The sequence below is a fragment of the Protopterus annectens genome, chromosome 5.part1 (genome assembly GCF_019279795.1).
Source record: "Protopterus annectens isolate FY-2018-M chromosome 5.part1, PAN1.0, whole genome shotgun sequence".
NCBI classification, from domain to species: domain Eukaryota; kingdom Metazoa; phylum Chordata; order Ceratodontiformes; family Protopteridae; genus Protopterus; species Protopterus annectens.
The window spans coordinates 587,976,521-588,004,193 of NC_056736.1; positions in this window are offsets into that span (position 1 = coordinate 587,976,521).

Sequence of the window (27,673 nt, forward strand, 5' to 3'; positions counted from 1 at the left end):
CTCCTCTTCCCCCTTCTTTTTGGTCCCACCTCACAACTCCCATTCCACATTATAACCACACCACAACTCACTTCCATACCATATCATGCTCTCTACTATGGCACAATCCTCTCCAGTATTTTAAACCAACAATCTTACCCGCCTCGACAAGGCATTACTTTCCGAAGGCCCTAATCTACTGCACACAACAGTCTAAAGGCAAACTAAATCTTCTACTATTTCCCTTTTTCGTCCACCTATTTCTATCAGGTGATATCCACCCAAAACCCGGACCTAACACTACTAACAATCTCTTCCCTCCAAAACATAGCAAACCCACTAATCTTAAAAGCCTAAAAATAGTTATTCTCAATGCCCAAAGTCTAAGAAATAAATCTACTCTATTCCACGCCTGGCTTCACCACAACCTTCCAGACATTGTAGCCATCTCTGAGACTTGGCTAAAACCTACCATCTCTGACTCTGAAATCCTTCCCCCTGGTTTTCGAGCCCTTCGATCTGATCGCTTAAATAGAAAAGGTGGAGGGGTAGCCTTGATATTCTCCAGTCTACTCCCCATTATTCAGTACCCAAACCCTATTCCACAGTTTTACAATGCTGTACTAGTCATAGGTTTACTACAAATTAATATTCACAAAAGTATATGCTTAATTTCCCTTTATATTCCCCAGGTAACAATACTATCACACTTGAAGAAATCCTCCAGTGGGTCTCAACTAATATCAACCTAGAGACCTACATTTTAGGAGATGTTAATATAGACTGGAACAAAGTTAATAACCCTAACCCAGCAATAGCTGTCAATCTTTACAACTTTACTCAATTAACCAACTTTATCACTAGACCCAACAAGAGCAATCCTCCAGGATCTACACTTGACTGAGTCTTAGCTTCCCACCCCAACAATATCTTGGGCTCAGAAATCCTTCCTGCCTCTTTCAGTGACCATCTGCCTGCCTTCATCCACCGAGCAACCCAGTCTCCCCCCCTCCATCACCAATACCTACATACACACAACCTAACTAACTTTAATCTGCTAACTTTCTCTAATACCCTCAAACAAACTAACTTGAATAATATAAAGGCTTTAACAATTGACAGCGCCGTCGAAGCCTTTAACTCTACTTTCCTAAATATACTTAATTCCCAAGCGCTACCTCGAACTAAAAGAATCAAATCTAAATCCACACCATGGTTAACTAGGGAAACCAAATAACTTATGCAACAGAGAGACAAATGCTGGAAATTATCTCAGCATAATAAACAACCAGAGACCCTGATTCAATATAAGCAACTCCACAACCTTACTAAAAGACATATACCCAAAGACAAACAATCCTACTATATGACTCTCCAAGCCAACCATTCTAAAATCCCCAAACAATTTTGGAAGTCCATTAATTCACTTCTCAACCCAGGCACCAAAAATAATCCTTGTCCAGATACTACCAAGTCCGACCCAGAAATTGCCACTCTTTTCAACTCCTTCTTTATTAATTCTATAGCTGAACTAAATAAGTCCTTCCCTATTAACCCATCCTCACAGTTCAGTTACTCTACCCCAGCCTCCAAACCCATTCTACCCCCCACTTTTCAACTCAAACCAGTCTCTACCTCATATATAAAACAACTTCTCAGCAAACTAAAACCTTGCTTTAATGCCCCAGATAACATTCCATCTAAATTCTTACAAATTGCTGCAGATGGAATCGCCCTCCCCATTAGCATCCTAATCAACAGATCCATACAGGAATCATACATCCCCAAGCTGTGGCGTACTACCTTTATACACCCCCTCCACAAGGGTAGTATAAACAATAATACCTCAAACTTTCGCCCCATAGCCATCCTCTCCCCAATTTCAAAAATATTGGAAAAATGAGTTCATGTTCAGCTAATGCTTTTCCTTATCAAAAACCACCTCCTCTCTCACACCCAACATGGCTTCCGTCCTGGCCATAGCACTATAACTGCTCTACTTTCATTCCTAGATATAGTCAATCGTGCCCGTGACACTGGTAACATAGTATCAACAGTCCTACTAGATCTCTCTAAGGCTTTCGACACTGTCTCCCATTCTCATCTCCTTAGCCACCTAGCTAACCTTAACCTCTCACACAATACACTATCTTGGTTCTCAAGTTACTTTTCCAACAGATCTCAAGCTATAAAATGGAGGGAAGGCACCTCTAACTTCCTTCATACCCCCACTGGGGTTCCCCAAGGTTCCATTCTTGGCCCCATGCTCTTCAATATATTCATCAATGACTTCCACTCTGCCATCCAAAATACTAAAATCGTACAATACACCGACAACTCCACTTTAATCTGCTGTGCCACCAACCTCCCTGAACTTCTAGCACACACTCAAACTGCCTTCACTATCACTGAGAACTGGATGCTCCAAAACCACCTATCTCTTAATGCTAACAAATCTAAAATACTACCCCCCCCTCAAAATCCTTCCCTCTTGACAAAAAGTCCTTCAAAATTAGAAGCCATAATAACTCAACCATAGAAATTGTTCCCTATGCCAAACTTCTTGGAGTCACCATAGACGAAAACCTAAAATTTGACACACATATTCAACTCAACATCAAGAAAATATCAAATACTTGGCCTGTTATACAGAAATATCCACTATCTCCCTCCTTCCTCTAGACAAACACTCGCTACCACCTATCTTCTTCCCTCTTTAATGTATGGTACCCCTCTATTAACTAACTTATCTGCCTCCATCTCCTCAAAAATGGAAAGCTGTTACAATAAAATTTCAAAATTCGCCATCAAAGCCAAACACTCCTCCCATCATTGCTCTGCCCTCCATTCACTAAACTGGCTAGAACTTCCCAACCTTCTAGACTACCTCCAACTTACCACTATCCACAGGCTAGTATTTAACCCTTCTAAATGTCCTGCACTATCCAACATCCTACAACCATATACCCCTAACAGGCCACTTAAATCTGCTCACCTAAACCTACTCACTGTCCACAATCCAAAGCGACCTGCCGGGCAGCACCTACTATCTTTTTCTTTAGCCAAAAAGTGGAACTCTCTCTCTCCTTCTTTAAGAATGACAGAAAATCCTGACAACTTCAAAACTCTTCTCCATTTCTACCTGTTTTCTAAGTGGAAGTGCAACTGCACTTTTCCCACCTAGCCTCCTCACCGTTCACACTAACTGTATTGCTATACTATTTCCTACTACCGTCAACCTTGTTCCTGATTTACTTATTGTTTACTGTTGTCCTCTATATATATATATATATATGTAATTATTGTAAATAGTTTGCTCTCCCTTTATTCCCCTCCCTAACATTTATGCTTGTTCTACCACTCTGCCATAACTAGACTCAGACTCTATGTAACCTTAACCATCCATATTAATATATGACTCTTTTGTTATGTAAACACCATACCTCTTATTGTCTCTGTATCACAATCTACTAGTATTCATACCATTTAGACTGACTGTTGCATACTTCTGTATCTGTACCTTTGAATCTTCTGTTAATTTTTATCTTTCATATTTTGCATTATCTTTTGTATTATGTTAATTTTTATCTTTTGTCTTTTGTTTTATCTTTTGTATTTTTGTAATGTGGAGCTTTTCTCCCCAGGCCTCCACTGAAAATGGGCTCTTGAGCCCAGTGGACCTCCGGTCATCAAACTGAAATAAATAAATAATAAATAAATTCAACAAAACTTCTAATATTTCTGGCCTTCCTGTAAAGAAATGATGGGGCACAGTATCAAAAATATTATTGAAGAAAACTGGGACATTATCACAGGAAACCCTTTTCTGATTAACATCTTAGGTGAAGCCCCATCATTTGTTTATAGGAAGGCCAGGAATATTAGAAGTTTTGTTGAATTTAAACCTAGACCATGTGAGAAAAGCACTAAAAGATGTGAAACTAATTGTACATTTTGTATATTTATACAGCAAGGTGATAGTTTTTATTGCCCTTATTTAAAGAAGATCATTAAAACCAGTGCAGGGGGTGACTGTAACACTACAAAAGTAATTTACAGGGCACAGTGCAATGAATGTGATGCATTCTATGTGGGCAAGACTGTAAATAAACTCAAGCGAAGGATTTCATGTCATCTGTCAGAAATCCGCTCTGGATGTAAAAATAATGCACTAGCCAAACACCTTTCTCTTCATAAAAGACACACAGGTTTTAAGTTCCAGATCCTGGATCACAAAGACATGGGTGATCTTGAAGGAGATATCCTGAATATTCTGGAGAAACATGAACTCATGTGGCAATAAAAGCTGAACTCTTTTAGGAAGCCTGGACTAAACTACTACTGTTCAATTAAAAGTGCACTGGAACGTACAAAATTGCCATATTGTTTACATGACTAATTGTATTTTATTTTTTTTTCTACAAATTGGTTTTAAATACAACTTTAAATCATTTGAAATTTAAGTGTATATTTTGTTTCCATCATCATACATATATATATATATATATATATATATATATATATATATATATATATATATATATATATATATATATATATATATATATATATATATATATATATATATATATATATATTTTTTTTTTTTTTTTTTCTGGTTCTCTTTTCTCCACTTTATTCAAAATGATGGTAATAACAATACTAACTAATTATACAATTATATAGGTTTTTAGGGTTCTTGTACACAGACCTGAAGAAGTCTAGAAGGACGAAAGTCATCTTTGTTAACAATAGGTTATGAAAATAGAAACTGATTTTTACATGAAAAATGTATATGTATATATTTATATATAATTTTTGATCGCAAAATGAACTAAGGTTGATATATTTCCAGCCATGTAGTATATTGCCTTGTATAAAATCACAGACTTAATCTACTTAATAATTTGGTTAAATAAGATGTACCATTAAAGTACATTAGGGCTATATATTATGACAGCTACTAGGTAGGGCAGGACCAGCTCGAATGTCACACTGATGGGGTAAGGGATGTGAATTTAACATGTGTACCAATAACACTTTGTTTTACAGCACAATAAACCACTCCCATGCCTGATAAAAAGTATATATATATTTAGAAAGCTTGTGAGGAAATTATTACTCTATTTTTGTTTTTCTTGGATCGCTTGTCTGTGTACTTAATAAAGGATTTTTGACTGGAAACAGACTGCCTGCCTTGTTTGCATTACTTTCGAATACTTAGTAATGCTGTAGAATTATATATTTTCTATTATTACTTTTTGACTTGACGAGTTTACGTTCGCTACTTCTACTATTATTGTCTGATCTGATTAATATACAGTGATTAACTAGAAATATATGGACTGAAAATCTTCCACATATAGAAGTTTCTTACACTGTTTTGTTTTTAGACCCACTACACTTTAGTGGGTTGTTTTGAGACTTCGGGGATACCACGGAGATTACTTGTTTTTTCCACTGTGGAAATTACATACACTTACTGCAGGCTCACTGATTTCCACTGTAGAAATTACATACACTTACTGCAGGCTCACAGACCCCACTGTGGGAATTACATACACTTACTGCAGGCTCACTGATTTCCACTGTGGGAATTACATACACTTACTGCAAGATCACTGATTCCCATGGTATGAATTGCATACACTTACTGCAGGTTCACTGATTCCAACTCTGGAAATTACATACACTTACTCCAGGCTCACTGATTCCCATGCTGGGAATTACATAAACTTACTGCAGGCTTAATTATTCCCACTGTGGGAATTACATACACTTACTGAAGGCTCACAGACCCCACTGTGGGAATTACATACACTTACTGCAGGCTCACTGATTCCCACTGTGGGAATTGCATACACTTACTGCAGGCTCACTAATTCCCACTGTGGGAATTACATACACTTATTGCAGACTCACACAACCTCACAGTGGGAATTACATACACTTACTGAAGGCTACTGATCTCCACAGTGGGAATTACATACACTGACTGCAGGCTTACTGATCTCCATGGTAGGAATTCCATAACCTTACTGCAAGATCCCTGATTCCCACTGTGGGATTTACATAGATTTACTGCAGGATCATTGTTTCCCACTGTGAAAATTATATACACGTACTGCATACTCACTGATTTCTCCTGCGGGAATTACATACACTTACTGCAGGCTCACTGATTCCCATGGTATGAATTGCATACACTTACTGCAGGCTCACTGATTCCCACTGTGGAAATTATATACACTTACTGCAGGCTCACTGATTCCCAATATGGGAATTACATACACTTATTGCAGTATCACTGATTCCCACTGTGGGAATTACATACACTTACTGCAGGCTCACTGATTCCCACTGTGGGAATTACATACACTTACTGCAGGCTCTCTGATCCCCACAGTGAGAATTACATACACATACTGCAGGCTCACTGATTCCAACTGTGGGAATTACATACACTTACTGAAGGCTACTGATCTACAAAGTGGGAATAACATACACTTACCGCAGGCTTACTGATTCCCACTGTGGGAATAACATACTCTTACTGCAGGCTCTCTGATTCCCATGCTAGGAATTACATACACTTACTGCAGGCTCACTTATCTCCACAGTGGGAATTATATACACTGACTGCAGGCTTACTGATGTCCACTGGGGGAATTCCATACACTTACTGCAGGATCACTGATTCCCACTGTGGGAATTGCATATACTTATTGCAGGCTCACTGATTCCCATGGTAGGAATTACATACACATACTGGAGGCTCACTGAATCCCACTGTGGGAATTACATACACTTACTGCAGGATCACTGATTCCCACTGTGGACATTACATACACTTACTGCATGATCACTGATTCCCACAGTAGGAATTACATACACTTACTGCAGGATCACTGATCTCCACTGTGGGAATTACATACACTTACTGCAGGCTCAATGATTCCCACTATGGAAATTACATATACTTACTGCAGGCTCACTGATCTCCACAGTGGGAATTATATACACTTACTGCAGGCTTACGGATCCCCACCGTGGGAATTCCATACACTTACTGCAGGCTCACTGATCTCCACAGTGGGAATTATATACACTTACTGCAGGCTTACTGATGCCCACTGTGGGAATTCCATACACGTACTACAGGCTCACTGATTCCCGTGGTATGAATTACATACACATACTGCAGGCTCACTGACTCCCACTGTGGGAATTACATACACTTACTGCAGGATCACTGATCACCACTGTGGAAATCACATACACTTACTGCAGGATGACTGATTCCCATGGTAGGAATTACATACACTTACTGCAGGATCACTGATTCCCACATTGAGAATTACGTACACTTACTGCAGGATCACTGATTCCCACTATGGAAATTACATACACTTACTGCAGGATCTCTGATTCCCACTGTGGGAATTACATATACTTACTGCAGGCTCTCTGATCCACACAGTGGGAATTACATACACTTACTTCAGGCTCACTGATTCCCACTGTGTGAATTACATACACTTATTGAAGGCTACTGATCTCCACAGTGGGAATTACATACACTTACTGCAGGCTCACTGATTCTTACTGTGGGAATTACATATACTTACTGCAGACTCTCTGAATCCTATGGTGGGAATGTCATACACATACTGCAGTTTCACTGATTCCCACTGTGGGAATTACATACACTTACTGCAGGCTCAGAGATTCCCATGCTGGGAATTACATACACTTACTGCGGGCTCACAGATTCCCATGCTGGGAATTACATACACTGATTCCATGATCACTGATTCCCATGCTGGGAATTACATACACTTACTGCAGGCTCACTGATCTCCACAGTGGGAATTATATACACTTACTGCAGGCTTACTGATCTCCACCGTGGGAATTCCATACACTTACTGCAGGATCACTGATTCCCATTTTGGGAATTACAAACACTTACTAGAGGCTCACTGATCTCCACTGTGGGAATTACATACACTTACTGCAAGATCACTGATTCCCATGCTGGGAATTACATACACTTACTGCAGGATCACTGATTCCCACCTTTAGAAATTACATACACTTACTGCAGGATCCCTGATTCCCATTGTAGGAATTAAATACACTTACTGCAGGATAACAGAATCCCATGGTAGGAATTACATACACTTACTGCAGGATCACCGTTTCCCACTCTGGGAATTACAGACACTTACTGCAGGCTCACTGATTCCCACTGTGGGAATTACATACACTTACTGCAGGATCACTGATTCCCATGCTGGGAATTACATACACTTGCTGCAGGATCACTTATTTCCATGGTAGGAATTGCATACATTTACTGTAGGATCACTGATTTCCACCTCTAGGAATTACATAAACTTACTGCAGGCTCACTGATTCCCACTGTGGGAATTAAATACACTTACTGCAGGCTCCCTGATCCCAAGGTAGGAATTAAATACACTTACTGCAGGCTCACTGATTACCAACATGGGAATTACATACACTTACTACAGGTTCACTGATTCTCACTGAGGGAATTACATACACTTACTGCAGGATCACTTATTCCCATGGTAGGAATTACATGCACTTACTGCAGGATCACTGATTCCCACAGTGGGAATTACATACCCTCACTGCAGGATATCTGATTCCCATTGTAGGACTTACATGCACTTACTGTAGGATCACAGATTCCCACAGTGGGAATTACATACACTTACTGCAGGATCATTGATTCCCACTGTGAGAATTACATACACTTAAAGCAGGCTCACTAATTCCCACTGTGGGATTTACATCCACTTACTGCAGGTTCACTGTTCCCATGGTAGGAATTACATACGCTTACTGCAGGCTCACTGAATCCCACTGTGGGAATTACATATACTTACTGCAGAATCACTGATCTCCACGCAGGGAATTACATACATTTACTGCAGGCTCACTGATTCCCTATATGGGAATTACATACGCTTACTGCAGGCTCACTGATTCCCACTGTGGGAATTACATACACTTACGGCAGGCTCTCAGATCCCCACAGTGGGAATTACATACACTTACTGAAGGCTACTGATCTCCACAGTGGGAATTACATACACTTACTGCAGGCTCACTGATCTCCACAGTGGGAATTACATACACTGACTGCAGGCTTACTGATCTCCACAGTAGGAATTCCATAACCTTACTGCAGGATCCCTGATTCCCACTGTCGGATTTACATACATTTACTGCAGGATCATTGAGTCCCACTGTGGAAATTACATACACTTACTGCATGCTCTCTGATCCCTATGGTGGGAATTATATACACGTACTGCAGGATCACAGATTCCCACAGTGGGAATTACATACACTTACTGCAGGCTCTCTGATCCCCATGGTGGGAATTACATACACTTACTGCAGGCTCACTGATTCCCACTGTGGGAATTACATACACTTACTGCAGGCTCTCTGATTCCCATGGTGGGAATTACATACACTTACTGCAGGCTCACTGATTCTCACTGTGGGAATTACATACACTTACTGCAGGCTCTCTGATTTCCATAGTGGGAATTACATACACTTACTGCAGGCTCACTGATTCCCACTGTGGGAATTACATACACTTACTGCAGGCTCTCTGATCCCCATGGTGGGAATTACATACACTTACTGCAGGCTCACTGATTCCCACTGTGGGAATTACATAAGCTTACTGCAGGCTCTCTGATTCCCATGGTGGGAATTACATACCCTTACTGCAGGCTCACTGATTCCCACTGTGGGAATTACATAAGCTTACTGCAGGCTCACAGATTCCCATGCTGGGAATTACATACACTTACTGCAGGCTCGCTGATTCCCATGATTCTAATTACATACACTTACTGCAGGCTCACTGATTCCCACTGTGGGAATTACATAAGCTTACTGCAGGCTCACAGATTCCCATGCTGGGAATTACATACACTTACTGCAGGCTCGCTGATTCCCATGATTCTAATTACATACACTTACTGCAGGCACTCTGATCCCCACAGTGGGAATTACATACACTTACTGCAGGTTCACAGACCCCACAGTGGAAATTACATACACTTTCTGCAGGCTCACTGATTCCCCCTGTGGGAATTGAATACACTTACTGCAGGCACACTGATTCCCACTGTGGGAATTACATATACTTACTGCAGACTCACAGAAACTCACAGTGGGAATTACATACACTTACTGAAGGCTACTGATCTCCACATTGGGAATTACATACACTGACTGCAGGCTTACTGATCTCCATGGTAGGAATTCCATAACTTTACTGCAAGATCCCTGATTCCCACTGTGGGATTTACATACATTTACTGCAGGATCATTGATTCCCACTGTGGAAATTAAAACAGTGTAATAAACGTCTCTGTGTGGAAGATTTTCAGTCCATACATTTCTAGTTAATCACTGTATATTAATCAGATCAGACAATATTAGTAGAAGTAGCGAACGTAAACTCGTCAAGTCAAAAAGTAATAATAGAAAATATATAATTCTACAGCATTACTAAGTATTCGAAAATAATCCAAACAAGGCAGGCAGTCTGTTTCCAGTCAAAAATCCTTTAAGTACACAGACAAGCGATCCATGTCAAACAAAAATAGAGTAATAATTTCCTCACAAGCTTTCTAAATATATATATACTTTTTATCAGGCATGGGAGTGGTTTATTGTGCTGTAAAACAAAGTGTTATTGGTACACATGTTAAATTCACATCCCTTACCCCATCAGTGTGACATTCGAGCTGGTCCTGCCCTACCTAGTAGCTGTCATAATATATAGCCCTAATGTACTTTAATGGTACATCTTATTTAACCAAATTATTAAGTAGATTAAGTCTGTGATTTTATACAAGGCAATATACTACATGGCTGGAAATATATCAACCTTAGTTCATTTTGCGATCAAAAATTATATATAAATATATACATATACATTTTGCATGTAAAATCAGTTTCTATTTTCATAACCTATTGTTAACAAAGATTGCTTTCATCCTTCTAGACTTCTTCAGGTCTGTGTACAAGAACCCTAAAAACCTATATAATTGTATAATTAGTTAGTATTGTTATTACCATCATTTTGGATAAAGTGGAAAAAAAAGAACCAGAAAAAAATAAAAATAAAAAATATATATATATATATATATATATATATATATATATATATATATATATATATATATATATATATATGTATGATGATGGAAACAAAATATACAGTTAAATTTCAAATGATTTAAAATGGTATTTCAAACCAATTTGTAGAAAAAAATAAAATAAAATACAATTAGTCATGTAAACAATGTGGCAATTTTATAAGTTCCAGTGCACTTTTAATTGAACAGTAGTAGTTTAGTCCAGGCTTTCTAAAAGAGTTCAGCTTTAATTGCCACATGAGTTCATGTTTCTCCAGAATATTCGGGATGTCTCCTTCAAGATCACCCATGTCTATGCAATCCATGATCTGGAACTTAACACCTGTGTGTCTTTTATGAAGAGAAAGGTGTTTGGCTAGTGCATTATTTTTACATCCAGAGCGGATTTCTGACAGATGACATGAAATCCTTCGCTTGAGTTTATTTACAGTCTTGCCCACATAGAATGCATCACATTCATTGCACTGTGCCCTGTAAATTACTTTTTTAGTGTTACAGTCACCCCCTGCACTGGTTTTAATTATCTTCTTTAAATAAGGGCAATAAAAAACTATCACCTTGCTGTATAAATATACAAAATGTACAATTAGTTTCACATCTTTTAGTGCTTTTCTCACATGGTCTAGGTTGAAATTCCTAAGACCTCCCTGGCTGCTGTGTGCTCCTCGCCCCATTGTTTTCAGCCTTTGTAAGTAATCTACTGTGTGTATTTTTGTTTGTTGTTGGTTAACTGTATGCTTTACATAGCTGTATCTTGAAATTAAGTGTTTTCTTTCCAGACTATTATATTGTTTGTTGTTGGTTAACTGTATGCTTTTCATAGCTCTATCCTGACATTACGTTTTCTATTTCCAGACTAAATACGAACTTCAGGAACAGTCCAACAAGTAAAATTCAGGAAAAAAGACTCTGTTCCAAAACGTAAAAACACCAGCACTATACCACAGTATAACTAGGCAAATAAGTGCCACTTCCTTTTCTTCTTAAAACAGTTTATTCAAGAAACATACAAAACCTATCCGGTTAAGCGGTTTCATCTATCAAGACTTCATCAGAACAATACATTTAGTTTCTCCATTCCTTATATATCCTCTATTAAATCACATGTTAATTCTAAATTATCCCTTAAAGTGCTAGTGCTTGACCATAAACATTATAATATACATTCAATCCCTATGGTTAACATATTGCTGCAAATTTACTACAATACTGTATACAAAATATAAATAATTTATTCTAAAATACCTTAAAAATAATTTATTCTAAAATACCTTAATTTTATTAAAATATTCTGTATCATTTCTAGAACATTTTATCAAATTATCTATTAGCTTCTAGGATGGGCTTAATGGACAAATATTCATTAATACCTAGGGGAACAGATGCATTTAACTTTATTTGCCATATTACCTCTTTTCCCCCACAATTTTATTAATGTCACCTCCCCTGGGATTTATTTTAACTAATTCCAGTATCCCAAAATTGAATCCTGTACATCCTTGATTTTCATTTAAGTGTTTCCACGGTGCATTTTTCTCATCACCCTTTAGTATACTGTATTGATGTTCATATATTCTATTTCTCAAGCATCTGGTGGTCTTCCCCACATAAAATCCTGGACACTTTGTGCACTTAGCTAGGTACACCACATGCCTGGATCTACAGTTACCCCTTTGAAACCATATCTTGGTTCCATTGATGTCCTCTAGTATTTGAAATGGGGTGGAAATGATGTATTGACACTGCCTACAAGTCCCACACCTCTGTGTCCCTGTGGTGATAGCCCCCTCGGGTCTAATTTTCTTTTCTAATAATTTCTTCATATTTCTTCCATTCTTGTAGACACAAACTGGTTTCTCCCCCACTATCTTTGATACTTCGCTGTCTACCTTCATAATGTTCCAATGTTTATCCAATATTTTCCTAATTTCTCCACTATGTTTAGCATATTGGAGGATACATGCTTTCCCAAATTCATTGTTACTTTTCTTATTATCGTAACATCTACCTGTATCTGTTGTACCTTGAATATCAGGTACATTAGTATCCTTATCTCTCAACAATGGTTTATATTTCTTCCCCCATTCTCTTAAAACATAATTGGTGGCATCAGTCACCAAATCAATGGGGTACCCTCTATCAATGAAGTAATTACCTATTTTTTTCTAATTCACTACCTAAGTCACTAACTTTGGATGTCATCCTGGCCGCATGTATACATTGGCCTTTGACAATGTTTCTTTTTTGAATCATAGGGTGACTACTGTGGTATTCTAGGTACGAATTACTAAATGTTTCCTTCCTATATATATTGGATTTAAATCTCCCATCTTCGAGGGTTATCCTAGTGTCCAAATATGAAATTGAGTTTTGGTCTTCACTAAAGGTAAACTTTATTGCATCACTACAAGTATTCAAATACACCTTAAACTTTTCCAATTCTGTCTTATTCCCCTTCCAAATAATAAAAATATCATCCAAAAAGTGTTAATAACTTGTAGGCAGTGTCAATACATCATTTCCACCCCATTTCAAATACTAGAGGACATCAATGGAACCAAGATATGGTTTCAAAGGGGTAACTGTAGATCCAGGCATGTGGTGTACCTAGCTAAGTGCACAAAGTGTCCAGGATTTTATGTGGGGAAGACCACCAGATGCTTGAGAAATAGAATATATGAACATCAATACAGTATACTAAAGGGTGATGAGAAAAATGCACTGTGGAAACACTTAAATGAAAATCAAGGATGTACAGGATTCCATTTTGGGATACTGGAATTAGTTAAAATAAATCCCAGGGGAGGTGACATTAAGAAAATTGTGGGGGAAAAAGAGGTAATATGGCAAATAAAGTTAAATGCATCTGTTCCCCCAGGTATTAATGAATATTTGTCCATTAAGCCCATCCTAGAAGCTAATAGATAATTTGATAAAATGTTCTAGAAATGATACAGAATATTTTAATAAAATTAAGGTATTTTAGAATAAATTATTTTTAAGGTATTTTAGAATAAATTATTTATATTTTGTATACAGTATTGTAGTAAATTTGCAGCAATATGTTAACCATAGGGATTGAATGTATATTATAATGTTTATGGTCAAGCACTAGCACTTTAAGGGATAATTTAGAATTAACATGTGATTTAATAGAGGATATATAAGGAATGGAGAAACTAAATGTATTGTTCTGATGAAGTCTTGATAGATAAAAGCGCTTAACCGGATAGGTTTTGTATATTTCTTCAATAAACTGTTTTAAGAAGAAAAGGAAGTGGCACTTATTTGCCTAGTTATACTGTGGTATAGTGCTGGTGTTTTTACGTTTTAGAACAGAGTCTTTTTACCTGAATTTTTGTATTTCCAGACTATTATATCTTCTACATTGGCTGGCCTGTACCGGCTACGCACTAGTTGTTCAAGCGTTTTTCACATGAAAGTGTTATAGGCGTTCTCACTTAACCCCAGTGTTTGCTGCTTTACTTTCAAATTCAATGTGCTCGCCAAGTCTGTAATCATATTGAGGGTTTATGCCACACACAGATTGCCCACTTGCAACAGCTCCAAATGTTTGTTTTACATAGTTGAGATTTTACCTTTTCAAGTATAACAAGACTGGACCACCGTACTTTGGTGATGGCTGCTTGTACCTTTAGTGCATTAACAGCTTAACATCTTCCACGTGGAGCTGCTAGTTGGCATCCTCAAACAGCCCTGGGAATTTGCTTTATATTCACTAATAAATGCTTGCTCGCACTGTCCATTTTTTAGTGAGGACTTGTGCTATACACTCGATTGCCCATTTGTGACTGTTCTACCTACCTACAACCTGAGCATTATTTTAGGAGGGCTCGTGCTGCTCATTGATTGCCCACTTGCGACTGCTCTAAACATCTAACAGAGCATTCATGGGCTACCAGACGTAGCTGGTAACAGTATCCTGAGGTTAATTGGCTTTTGACTTCGTCAATCGAAGTCCACTGCACAGGATCTAGTACAGCTGTATCTTTCTAGCCTTACCACCTTGGATGGTCCTACCTTTACCCCTCTACTCTACCCTTCGCTCTGATACAAGAGAACTTCTTTTTCTCTTTATTTGCCTTGGATTACATGTGCGGACTAGAGCGATTCTGTAATTATCTAGCACCTACACTGTGTAGTTATTAACTTCTATGTAATCCTACACTTATCTAATAGGAACTGACACATGTTCCACCGAGTGTGTAAGCGTTGAGACGTTACTATCATTAGCTCCTGAAGGTTAGTAACGCCAATAAAATATGCATTTTGCAACATTTGCGGCCACTCTTTGATCGGAACCCTAGAAAAACAGCCACTGTGGTATGTGTGGATGACCTCCTTCTTTATTCTATGCAATTCTTCTGGCTTAATCTGATGCTGTAATATAACTAACAAAGGGACCTGGAAAGATTTATACTTAGTAACGGCTTCAGTTAATACTAGCGTCTACGCTGAATTATTATGACTGTTACAACTCAATAAGATGCATCTCAAGCTGATATAACCTAATTTAATCATTTATTCACTAGAAGAAATCCCTACCTCGCTAGAAAGCCTATGTTAGATTAGTCTTTCATACTGTATGTAGAGAACAGCCAATGTTTATCTCTTGACAGAATCGAATATATCACAAGTACTAAGTACCATGGCATCTGTAATGTCTGTGTGTAGTGTACGTTATGAATGTTATATAATCACTGTTATATACCCTAAAACACATTATACTAGAGTCTGTTTTACCTTGTGAGTTCCTATATGGTGTTCTGAATTGTATATGTAGCAAAGCAATACATATTTGTATAGAGTGTTTCTTTGGCGTCTTGCTATTTAGAATGACTGTACTTTTGCTGCTCTGATTGTACATTCTCCTGAACTTCATCCAGCAGCTTTGAATGAACTCTTTACTGCAGTATTTTAAATGTGGCTTAGTTATAATGTCTGTACTACCTACTAAGGTCAATTGTAATGTCTGTACTACCTACTAAGGTCAGTTATAATGTCTGTACTACCTACTAAGGTTAGTTATAATGTCTGTACTACCTACTAAGGTCAGTTATACTGTCTGTACTACCTACTAAGGTTAGTTATAATGTCTGTACTACCTACTAAGGTCAGTTATACTGTCTGTACTACCTACTAAGGTCAGTTATAATGTCTGTACTACCTACTAAGGTCAGTTATAATGTATGTACTACCTACTAAGGTTAGTTATAATGTCTGTACTACCTACTAAGGTCAGTTATACTGTCTGTACTACCTACTAAGGTCAGTTATAATGTCTGTACTACCTACTAAGGTCAGTTATAATGTCTGTACTACCTACTAAGGTCAGTTATACTGTCTGTACTACCTACTAAGGTCAGTTATAATGTCTGTACTACCTACTAAGGTCAATTATAATGTCTGTACTACCTACTAAGGTTAGTTATACTGTCTGTACTACCTACTAAGGTCAGTTATAATGTCTGTACTACCTACTAAGGTTAGTTATAATGTCTGTACTACCTACTAAGGTCAGTTATAATGTCTGTACTACCTACTAAGGTCAGTTATAATGTCTGTACTACCTACTAAGGTCAGTTATACTGTCTGTACTACCTACTAAGGTCAGTTATAATGTCTGTACTACCTACTAAGGTCAGTTATAATGTCTGTACTACCTACTAAGGTCAGTTATAATGGCTGTACTACCTACTAAGGTTAGTTATAATGTCTGTACTACATACTAAGGTCAGTTATAATGTCTGTACTACCTACTAAGGTCAGTTATACTGTCTGTACTACCTACTAAGGTTAGTTATAATGTCTGTACTACCTACTAAGGTCAGTTATAATGTCTGTAGTACCTACTAAGGTCAGTTATAATGTCTGTACTACCTACTAAGGTCAGTTATAATGTCTGTACTACTTACTAAGGTTAGTTATAATGTCTGTACTACCTACTAAGGTCAGTTATAATGTCTATACTACCTATTAAGGTCAGTTATAATGTCTGTACTACCTACTAAGGTTAGTTATAATGTCTGTACTACCTACTAAGGTCAGTTATAATGTCTGTACTACCTACTAAGGTCAGTTATAATGTCTGTACTACCTACTAAGGTCAGTTATAATGTCTGTACTACCTACTAAGGTCAGTTATAATGTCTGTACTACCTACTAAGGTTAGTTATAATGTCTGTACTACCTACTAAGGTCAGTTATAATGTCTCTACTACCTACTAAGGTCAGTTATAATGTCTGTACTACCTACTAAGGTTAGTTATAATGTCTGTACTACCTACTAAGGTCAGTTATAATATCTCTACTACCTACTAAGGTTAGTTATAATGTCTGTACTACCTACTAAGGTCAGTTATAATGTCTGTACTACCTACTAAGGTCAGTTATAATGTCTGTACTACCTACTAAGGTTAGTTATAATGTCTGTACTACATACTAAGGTCAGTTATACTGTCTGTACTACCTACTAAGGTCAGTTATACTGTCTGTACTACCTACTAAGGTCAGTTATAATATCTGTACTACCTACTAAGGTCAGTTACAATATCTTTACTACCTACTAAGGTCAGTTATAATGTCTGTACTACCTACTAAGGTCAGTTATAATGCCTATACTACCTACTAAGGTTAGTTATAATGTCTGTACTACCTACTAAGGTTAGTTATAATGCCTGTACTACCTACTAAGGTTAGTTATAATGCCTGTACTACCTACTAAGGTTAGTTATAATGTCTGTACTACCTACTAAGGTTAGTTATAATGTCTGTACTACCTACTAAGGTTAGTTATATTGCCTGTACTACCTACTAAGGTTAGTTATAATGTCTGTACTACCTACTAAGGTCAGTTATAATGTCTGTACTACCTACTAAGGTCAGTTATAATGTCTATACTACCTACTAAGGTCAGTTATAATGTCTGTACTACCTACTAAGGTCAGTTATAATGTCTGTACTACCTACTAAGGTCAGTTATAATGTCTGTACTACCTACTAAGGTTAGTTATAATGTCTGTACTACCTACTAAGGTCAGTTATAATGTCTGTACTACCTACTAAGGTTAGTTATAATGTCTGTACTACCTACTAAGGTCAGTTATACTGTCTGTACTACCTACTAAGGTCAGTTATAATATCTGTACTACCTACTAAGGTCAGTTATAATATCTGTACTACCTACTAAGGTCGGTTATAATGTCTGTGCTACCTACTAAGGTCAGTTATATTGTCTGTACTACCTACTAAGGTTAGTTATAATGCCTGTACTACCTACAAAGGTTAGTTATAATGTCTGTACTACCTACTAAGGTTAGTTATAATGCCTGTACTACCTACTAAGGTTAGTTATAATGCCTGTACTACCTACTAAGGTTAGTTATAATGTCTGTACTACCTACTAAGGTTAGTTATAATGCCTGTACTACCTACTAAGGTTAGTTATAATGTCTGTACTACCTACTAAGGTTAGTTATAATGTCTGTACTACCTACTAAGGTCAGTTATAATGTCTGTACTACCTACTAAGATCAGTTATAATGTCTGTACTACCTACTAAGGTCAGTTATAATGTGTGTACTACCTACTAAGGTTAGTTATAATGTCTGTACTACCTACTAAGGTCAGTTATAATGTCTGTACTACCTACTAATGTTAGTTATAATGTCTGTACTACCTACTAAGGTCAGTTATAATGTCTGTACTACCTACTAAGGTTAGTTATAATGTCTGTACTACCTACTAAGGTCAGTTATAATGTCTGTACTACCTACTAAGGTTAGTTATAATGTCTGTACTACCTACTAAGGTCATTTATACTGTCTGTACTACCTACTAAGTTCAGTTGTAATATCTGTACTACCTACTAAGGTCAGTTATAATATCTGTACTACCTACTAAGGTCAGTTATAATGTCTGTACTACCTACTAAGGTCAGTTATAATGTCTGTACTACATACTAAGGTTAGTTATAATGCCTGTACTACCTACTAAGGTTAGTTATAATGTCTGTACTACCTACTAAGGTTAGTTATAATGCCTGTACTACCTACTAAGGTTAGTTATAATGTCTGTACTACCTACTAAGGTTAGTTATAATGTCTGTACTACCTACTAAGGTCAGTTGTCTCTTTTCTCTCCATTACTTCTAGTCATGCTCCCTCATTATTCCCTGCTCTCCAGCTTGCCTTCCTTCCACTAGAGGCTAAGAATTTGAATATTTGGAATCTCAGGATGCCTCCATTTTAACTGCGGTCTCATCTCTGTGCTCTTCCAAGAAAGGAAGAAAGAAAGTATGTGTTCTCCTAATACTGGCAGAAAAGCTGACATTTAAGAGTATTATGTCTAGTAGCTTATATTGTTAGCTTTTAGCCAGGACTACCAGCAGCCATACCCTCCTCTGCACTCAGTAGTTAGATTTCAAACCCTTACTCCCTCTTTTGTGCCTTCTTAGCTGACTCAATAGATAGGATCTAGTCCTTGACCAGCCCTTCACAGACACTTACGTCTACTGTATTAACATTCCCTGCCCACTAGGTGGCCCCTCATCCAGTCCTCTCCATTATCCTATTCTGCTATCCCACAATTTACATTTCCCACGTCTTGTTGCCTATACCCTGCTCCTGCTATCCTATATATTTCTTCTAATACATTCTGCTGCCCATACCTTGCCTCCTTCCTTTCTTTCACAAACCTGTTGCTCTTCTGTAATCACCACTTTCCTCCTCCAAACTTTACTACTTCACTTTATTATTCTCTACTCTCCTGCACTTTCTCTTACCTGAGCAATCTGCAATCCACTGATAGTTCACCCTGAGCTGTTCTACTCTCTTGTCTCTACCCACTCCGTTCGCCCTTCGGGCTTACTCCTCTCCCCTACCCTACCCCCAATTCTCACTCACCCCCACTGCTCTTACATTTATCCCTCTGATAAACTCCTCTCCTCCCTATCTACACCAGTTACTGGCCTTCCCACCACTCTCCTCTCCTCCCATCAATCATAGGCCACTCCCTACCATTACATCCTCCTATCCTCCCATTAAGTAAAACCACTCCCTACATAAATTACACCAAAGTCACACCCCTGCTTTCTCTCTCTCTCTCTCTCTCTTTCTCCTACCTGTACTATTCCCTCCATACTTCCTTATGTACTCTCCACTCCTTCACACACTATGAATCCCTTTCATCACCTTTTAATTCTTATTCCACTGTACCTTACTACCTCCTATACCTCCTCTTCTCTTCCCCCTTTTTTTTGGTCCCACCTCACAACTCCCATTCCACATTATAACGACACCACAACTCACTTCCATACCATATCATGCTCTCTACTACGGCACAATCCTCTCCAGTATTTTAAACCAACAATCTTACCCGCCTCGACAAGGCATTACTTTCCGAAGGCCCTAATCTACTGCACACAACAGTCTAAAGGCAAACTAAATCTTCTACTATTTCCCTTTTTCATCCACCTATTTCTATCAGGTGATATCCACCCAAAACCCGGACCTAACACTACTAACAATCTCTTCCCTCCAAAACGTAGCAAACCCACTAATCTTAAAAGCCTAAAAATAGTTATTCTCAATGCCCAAAGTCTAAGAAATAAATCTACTCTTTTCCATACCTGGCTTCACCACAACCTTCCAGACATTGTAGCCATCTCTGAGACTTGGCTAAAACCTACCATCTCTGACTCTGAAATCCTTCCCCCTGGTTTTCGAGCCCTTCGATCTGATCGCTTAAATAGAAAAGGTGGAGGGGTAGCCTTGATATTCTCCAGTCTACTCCCCATTATTCAGTACCCAAACCCTATTCCACAGTTTTACAATGCTGTACTAGTCATAGGTTTACTACAAATGAATATTCACAAAAGTATATGCTTAATTTCCCTTTATATTCCCCAGGTAACAATACTATCACACTTGAAGAAATCCTCCAGTGGGTCTCAACTAATATCAACCTAGAGACCTACATTTTTAGGAGATGTTAATATAGACTGGAACAAAGTTAATAACCCTAACCCAGCAATAGCTGTCAATCTTTACAACTTTACTCAATTAACCAACTTTATCACTAGACCCAACAAGAGCAATCCTCCAGGATCTACACTTGACTGAGTCTTAGCTTCCCACCCCAACAATATCTTGGACTCAGAAATCCTTCCTGCCTCTTTCAGTGACCATCTGCCTGCCTTCATCCACCGAGCAACCCAGTCTCCCCCCCTCCATCACCAATACCTACATACACACAACCTAACTAACTTTAATCTGCTAACTTTCTCTAATACCCTCAAACAAACTAACTGGAATAATATAAAGGCTTTACCACTTGACAGCGACGTCAAAGCCTTTAACTCTACTTTCCTAAATATACTTAATTCCCAAGCGCCACCTCGAACTATAAGAATCAAATCTAAATCCACACCATGGTTAACTAGGGAAACCAAATAACTTATGCTACAGAGGGACAAATGCTGGAAATTATCTCAGCATAATAAACAACCAGAGACCCTGATTCAATATAAGCAACTCCGCAACCTTACTAAAAGACATATACCCAAAGACAAACAATCCTACTATATGAATCTCCAAGCCAACCATTCTAAAATCCCCAAACAATTTTGGAAGTCCATTAATTCACTTCTCAACCCAGGCACCAAAAATAATCCTTGTCCAGATACTACCAAGTCCGACCCAGAAATTGCCACTCTTTTCAACTCCTTTATTAATTCTATAGCTGAACTAAATAAGTCCTTCCCTATTAACCCATCCTCACAGTTCAGTTACTCTACCCCAGCCTCCAAACCCATTCTACCCCCCACTTTTCAACTCAAACCAGTCTCTACCTCATATATAAAACAACTTCTCAGCAAACTGAAACCTTGCTTTAATGCCCCAGATAACATTCCATCTAAATTCTTACAAATTGCTGCAGATGGAATCGCCCTCCCCATTAGCATCCTAATCAACAGATCCATACAGGAATCATACGTCCCCAAGCTGTGGCGTTCTGCCTTTATACACCCCCTCCACAAGGGTGGTATAAACAATAATACCTCAAACTTTCGCCCCATAGCCATCCTCTCCCCAATTTCAAAAATATTGGAAAAATGAGTTCATGTTCAGCTAATGCTTTTCCTTACCAAAAACCACCTCCTCTCTCACACCCAACATGGCTTCCGTCCTGGCCATAGCACTATAACTGCTCTACTTTCATTCCTAGATATAGTCAATCATGCCCGTGACACTGGTAACATAGTATCAACAGTCCTACTAGATCTCTCTAAGGCTTTCGACACTGTCTCCCATTCTCATCTCCTTAGCCACCTAGCTAACCTTAACCTCTCACACAATACACTACCTTGGTTCTCAACTTACTTTTCCAACAGATCTCAAGCTATAAAATGGAGGGAAGGCACCTCCAACTTCCTTCATACCCCCACTGGAGTTCCCCAAGGTTCCATTCTTGGCCCCATGCTCTTTAATATTTTCATCAATGACTTCCACTCTGCCATCCAATATACTAAAATCATACAATACACCGACGACTCCACTTTAATCTGCTGTGCCACCAACCTCCCTGAACTTCTAGCACACACTCAAACTGCCTTCTCTACCACTGAGAACTGGATGCTCCAAAACCACCTATCTCTTAATGCTAACAAATCTAAAATACTGCCCCCCCCCCTCAAAATCCTTCCCTCTTGACAAAAAGTCCTTCAAAATTAGAAGCCATAACAACTCAACCATAGAAATTGTTCCCTATGCCAAACTTCTTGGAGTCACCATAGACGAAAACCTAAAATTTGACACACATATTCAACTCAACATCAAGAAAATATCAAATACTTGGCCTGTTATACAGAAATATCCACTATCTCTCTCCTTCCTCTAGACAAACACTCGCCACCACCTATCTTCTTCCCTCTTTAATGTATGGTACCCCTCTATTAACTAACTTATCTGCCTCCATCTCCTCAAAAATGGAAAGCTGTTACAATAAAATTTCAAAATTCGCCATCAAAGCCAAACACTCCTCCCATCATTGCTCTGCCCTCCATTCACTAAACTGGCTAGAACTTCCCAACCTTCTAGACTACCTCCAACTTACCACTATCCACAGGCTAGTATTTAACCCTTCTAAATGTCCTGCACTATCCAACATCCTACAACCATATACCCCTAACAGGCCACTTAGATCTGCTCACCTAAACCTACTCACTGTCCACAATCCAAAGCGACCTGCCGGGCAGCACCTACTATCTTTTTCTTTAGCCAAAAGGTGGAACTCTATCTCTCTCTCTCCTTCTTTAAGAATGACAGAAAATCCTGACAACTTCAAAACTCTTCTCCATTCCTACCTGTTTTCTAAGTGGAAGTGCAACTGCACTTTCCCCACCTAGCCTCCTCACCGTTCACACTAACTGTATTGCTATACTATTTCCTACTACCATCAACCTTGTTCCTGATTTACTTATTGTTTACTGTTGTCCTCTATATATATATATGTAATTACTGTAAATAGTTTGCTCTCCCTTTATTCCCCTCCCTAACATTTATGCTTGTTCTACCACTCTGCCATAACTAGACTCAGACTCTATGTAACCATAACCATCCATATTAATATATGACTCTTTTGTTATGTAAACACCATACCTCTTATTGTCTCTGTATCACAATCTACTAGTATTCATACCATTTAGACTGACTGTTGCATACTTCTGTATCTGTACCTTTGAATCTTCTGTTAATTTTTATCTTTCATATTTTGCATTATCTTTTGTATTATGTTAATTTTTATCTTTTGTCTTTTGTTTTATCTTTTGTATTTTTGTAATGTGGAGCTTTTCTCCCCAGGCCTCCACTGAAAATGGGCTCTTGAGCCCAGTGGACCTCCCCGGTCATCAAACTGAAATAAATAAATAATAAATAAATTCAACAAAACTTCTAATATTTCTGGCCTTCCTGTAAAGAAATGATGGGGCACAGTATCAAAAATATTATTGAAGAAAACTGGGACATTATCACAGGAAACCCTTTTCTGATTAACATCTTAGGTGAAGCCCCATCATTTGTTTATAGGAAGGCCAGGAATATTAGAAGTTTTGTTGAATTTAAACCTAGACCATGTGAGAAAAGCACTAAAAGATGTGAAACTAATTGTACATTTTGTATATTTATACAGCAAGGTGATAGTTTTTATTGCCCTTATTTAAAGAAGATCATTAAAACCAGTGCAGGGGTGACTGTAACACTACAAAAGTAATTTACAGGGCACAGTGCAATGAATGTGATGCATTCTATGTGGGCAAGACTGTAAATAAACTCAAGCGAAGGATTTCATGTCTTCTGTCAGAAATCCGCTCTGGATGTAAAAATAATGCACTAGCCAAACACCTTTCTCTTGATAAAAGACACACAGGTTTTAAGTTCCAGATCCTGGATCACATAGACATGGGTGATCTTGAAGGAGATATCCCGAATATTCTGGAGAAACATGAACTCATGTGGCAATAAAAGCTGAACTCTTTTAGGAAGCCTGGACTAAACTACTACTGTTCAATTAAAAGTGCACTGGAACGTACAAAATTGCCATATTGTTTACATGACTAATTGTATTTTATTTTTTTTTCTACAAATTGGTTTTAAATACAATTTTAAATCATTTGAAATTTAAGTGTATATTTTGTTTCCATCATCATACACATATAAATATATATATATATATATATATATATATATATATATATATATATATATATATATATATATATATGGTTCCCATTCAGAAGCCTGAAACATCATAAGCCTGAAAATCAAAATCCTGAAACCAAAAGCCTGAAAACTCAAAATCCTGAAAGCCCAAAATCCTGAAACTCAAAATCCTGAAAACACAAAATAGACATACTGATGTCATTGTGGCTTTGCTATTGTTAGCCCTGTGGTGTTAGGTCATGCGTTGGGGTCAGGTAAGTGTGCGGTTGGTTTTATGTTAGGTTAGCGTTTAAGTGAGTTAGGGTTAGGGTTAGGCATGTATGCAATAGTGACAAATATTGGGGTTAGAGGCGGTTTAAGTGAGTTAGGGTTAGGCTGGCTCAGGTGAGTGTGCGATAGTGACGGACCTTAGGGTTACGGTTAGGGTCAGGGTCAGTTGGTAGATATTAGTGTCTTTATAGTGACATATTATCATTATTTGTGTTTTCAGGATTTTGAGTTTCAGGATTTTGGGCTTTCAGGATTTTGAGTTTTCAGGATTCTGAATTTTCAGGCTTTTGGTTTCAGGATTTTGATTTTCAGGCTTATGATGTTTCAGGCTTCTGAATGGGAACCATATATATATATATATATATATATATATATATATATATATATATATCTATATATATATATATTTTTTTTCTGGTTCTCTTTTCTCCACTTTATTCAAAATGATGGTAATAACAATACTAACTAATTATACAATTACATAGGTTTTTAGGGTTCTTGTACACAGACCTGAAGAAGTCTAGAAGGACGAAAGCCATCTTTGTTAACAATAGGTTATGATAATAGAAACTGATTTTTACATGTAAAATGTATATGTATATATTTATATATAATTTTTGATCGCAAAATGAACTAAGGTTGATATATTTCCAGCCATGTAGTATATTGCCTTGTATAAAATCACAGACTTAATCTACTTAATAATTTGGTTAAATAAGATGTACCATTAAAGTACATTAGGGCTATATATTATGACAGCTACTAGGCAGGGCAGGACCAGCTCGAATGTCACACTGATGGGGTAAGGGATGTGAATTTAACATGTGTACCAATAACACCTTGTTTTACAGCACAATAAACCACTCCCATGGCTGATAAAAAGTATATATATATTTAGAAAGCTTGTGAGGAAATTATTACTCTATTTTTGTTTTTCTTGGATCGCTTGTCTGTGTACTTAATAAAGGATTTTTGACTGGAAACAGACTGCCTGCCTTGTTTGCATTACTTTCGAATACTTAGTAATGCTGTAGAATTATATATTTTCTATTATTACTTTTTGACTTGACGAGTTTACGTTCGCTACTTCTACTATTATTGTCTGATCTGATTAACATACAGTGATTAACTAGAAATATATGGACTGAAAATCTTCCACACAGAGATGTTTCTTACACTGTTTTGTTTTTAGACCCACTACACTTTAGTGGGTTGTTTTGAGACTTTGGGGATACCACGGAGATTACTTGTTTTTTCCACTGTGGAAATTATATACACTTACTGCAGGCTCACTGATTTCCACTGTGGGAATTACATACACTTACTGCAGGATCACTGATTCCCATGGTATGAATTGCATACACTTACTGCAGGTTCACTGATTCCCACTCTGGAAATTACATACACTTACTCCAGGCTCACTGATTCCCATGCTGGGAATTACATAAACTTACTGCAGGCTCAATTATTCCCACTGTGGGAATTACACACACTTACTGCAGGCTCACTGATTCCCATGGTATGAATTGCATACACTTACTACAGGCACACTGATCTCCACTGTGGGAATTACATACACTTACTGCAGGCTTACTGATTCTCACTGTGGGAATTACATACACTTACTGAAGGCACTCTGATTCCCATGGTGGGAATTAGATACACTTACTGCAGGCTCACTGATTCCCACTGTGGGAATTACATACACTTACTGCAGGCTCACATATTCCCAAGCTGGGAATTTCATACACTTACTCCAGGCTCATTGATTCCTATGCTGGGATTTACATACACTTACTGCAGGCTCACTGATCTCCACAGTGGGAATTATATACACTTACTGCAGGCTTACTGATCTCCACCACTACTGATGTCCACCGGGGGAATTCTATACACTTACTGCAGGATCACTGATTCCCACTGTGAGTATTGCATACACTTATTGCAGGCTCACTGATTCATGTGGTAGGAATTACATACACTTACTGCAGGCTCACTGATTCCCATTGTGGGAATTACATACACTTACTGCAGGAATTACATACACTTACTGCAGGCTCACTGATCTCCACCATGGGAATTCCATACACTTACTGCAGGCACTCTGCTCTCCACAGTGGGAATTATATACAATTAATGCAGGCTCACTGATCTCCACTGTGGGAGTTACATACACGTATTGCAGGATAACAGATTCCCATGGTAGGAATTGCATACACTTACTGCAGGATCACTGATTCCCACAGTGGGATTAACATACACTTACTGCAGACTCACTGATTCCCATGGTAGGAATTACATACACTTACTGCAGGATGACTGATTCCCATGGTAAAAATTATATACACTTACTGCAGGATCACTGATTCTCACAGTGGGAATTACATACACTTACTGCAGGCTCTTTGATCCCCAGAGTGGGAATTACATACACATACAGCAGGCTCACTGATTCCCACTATG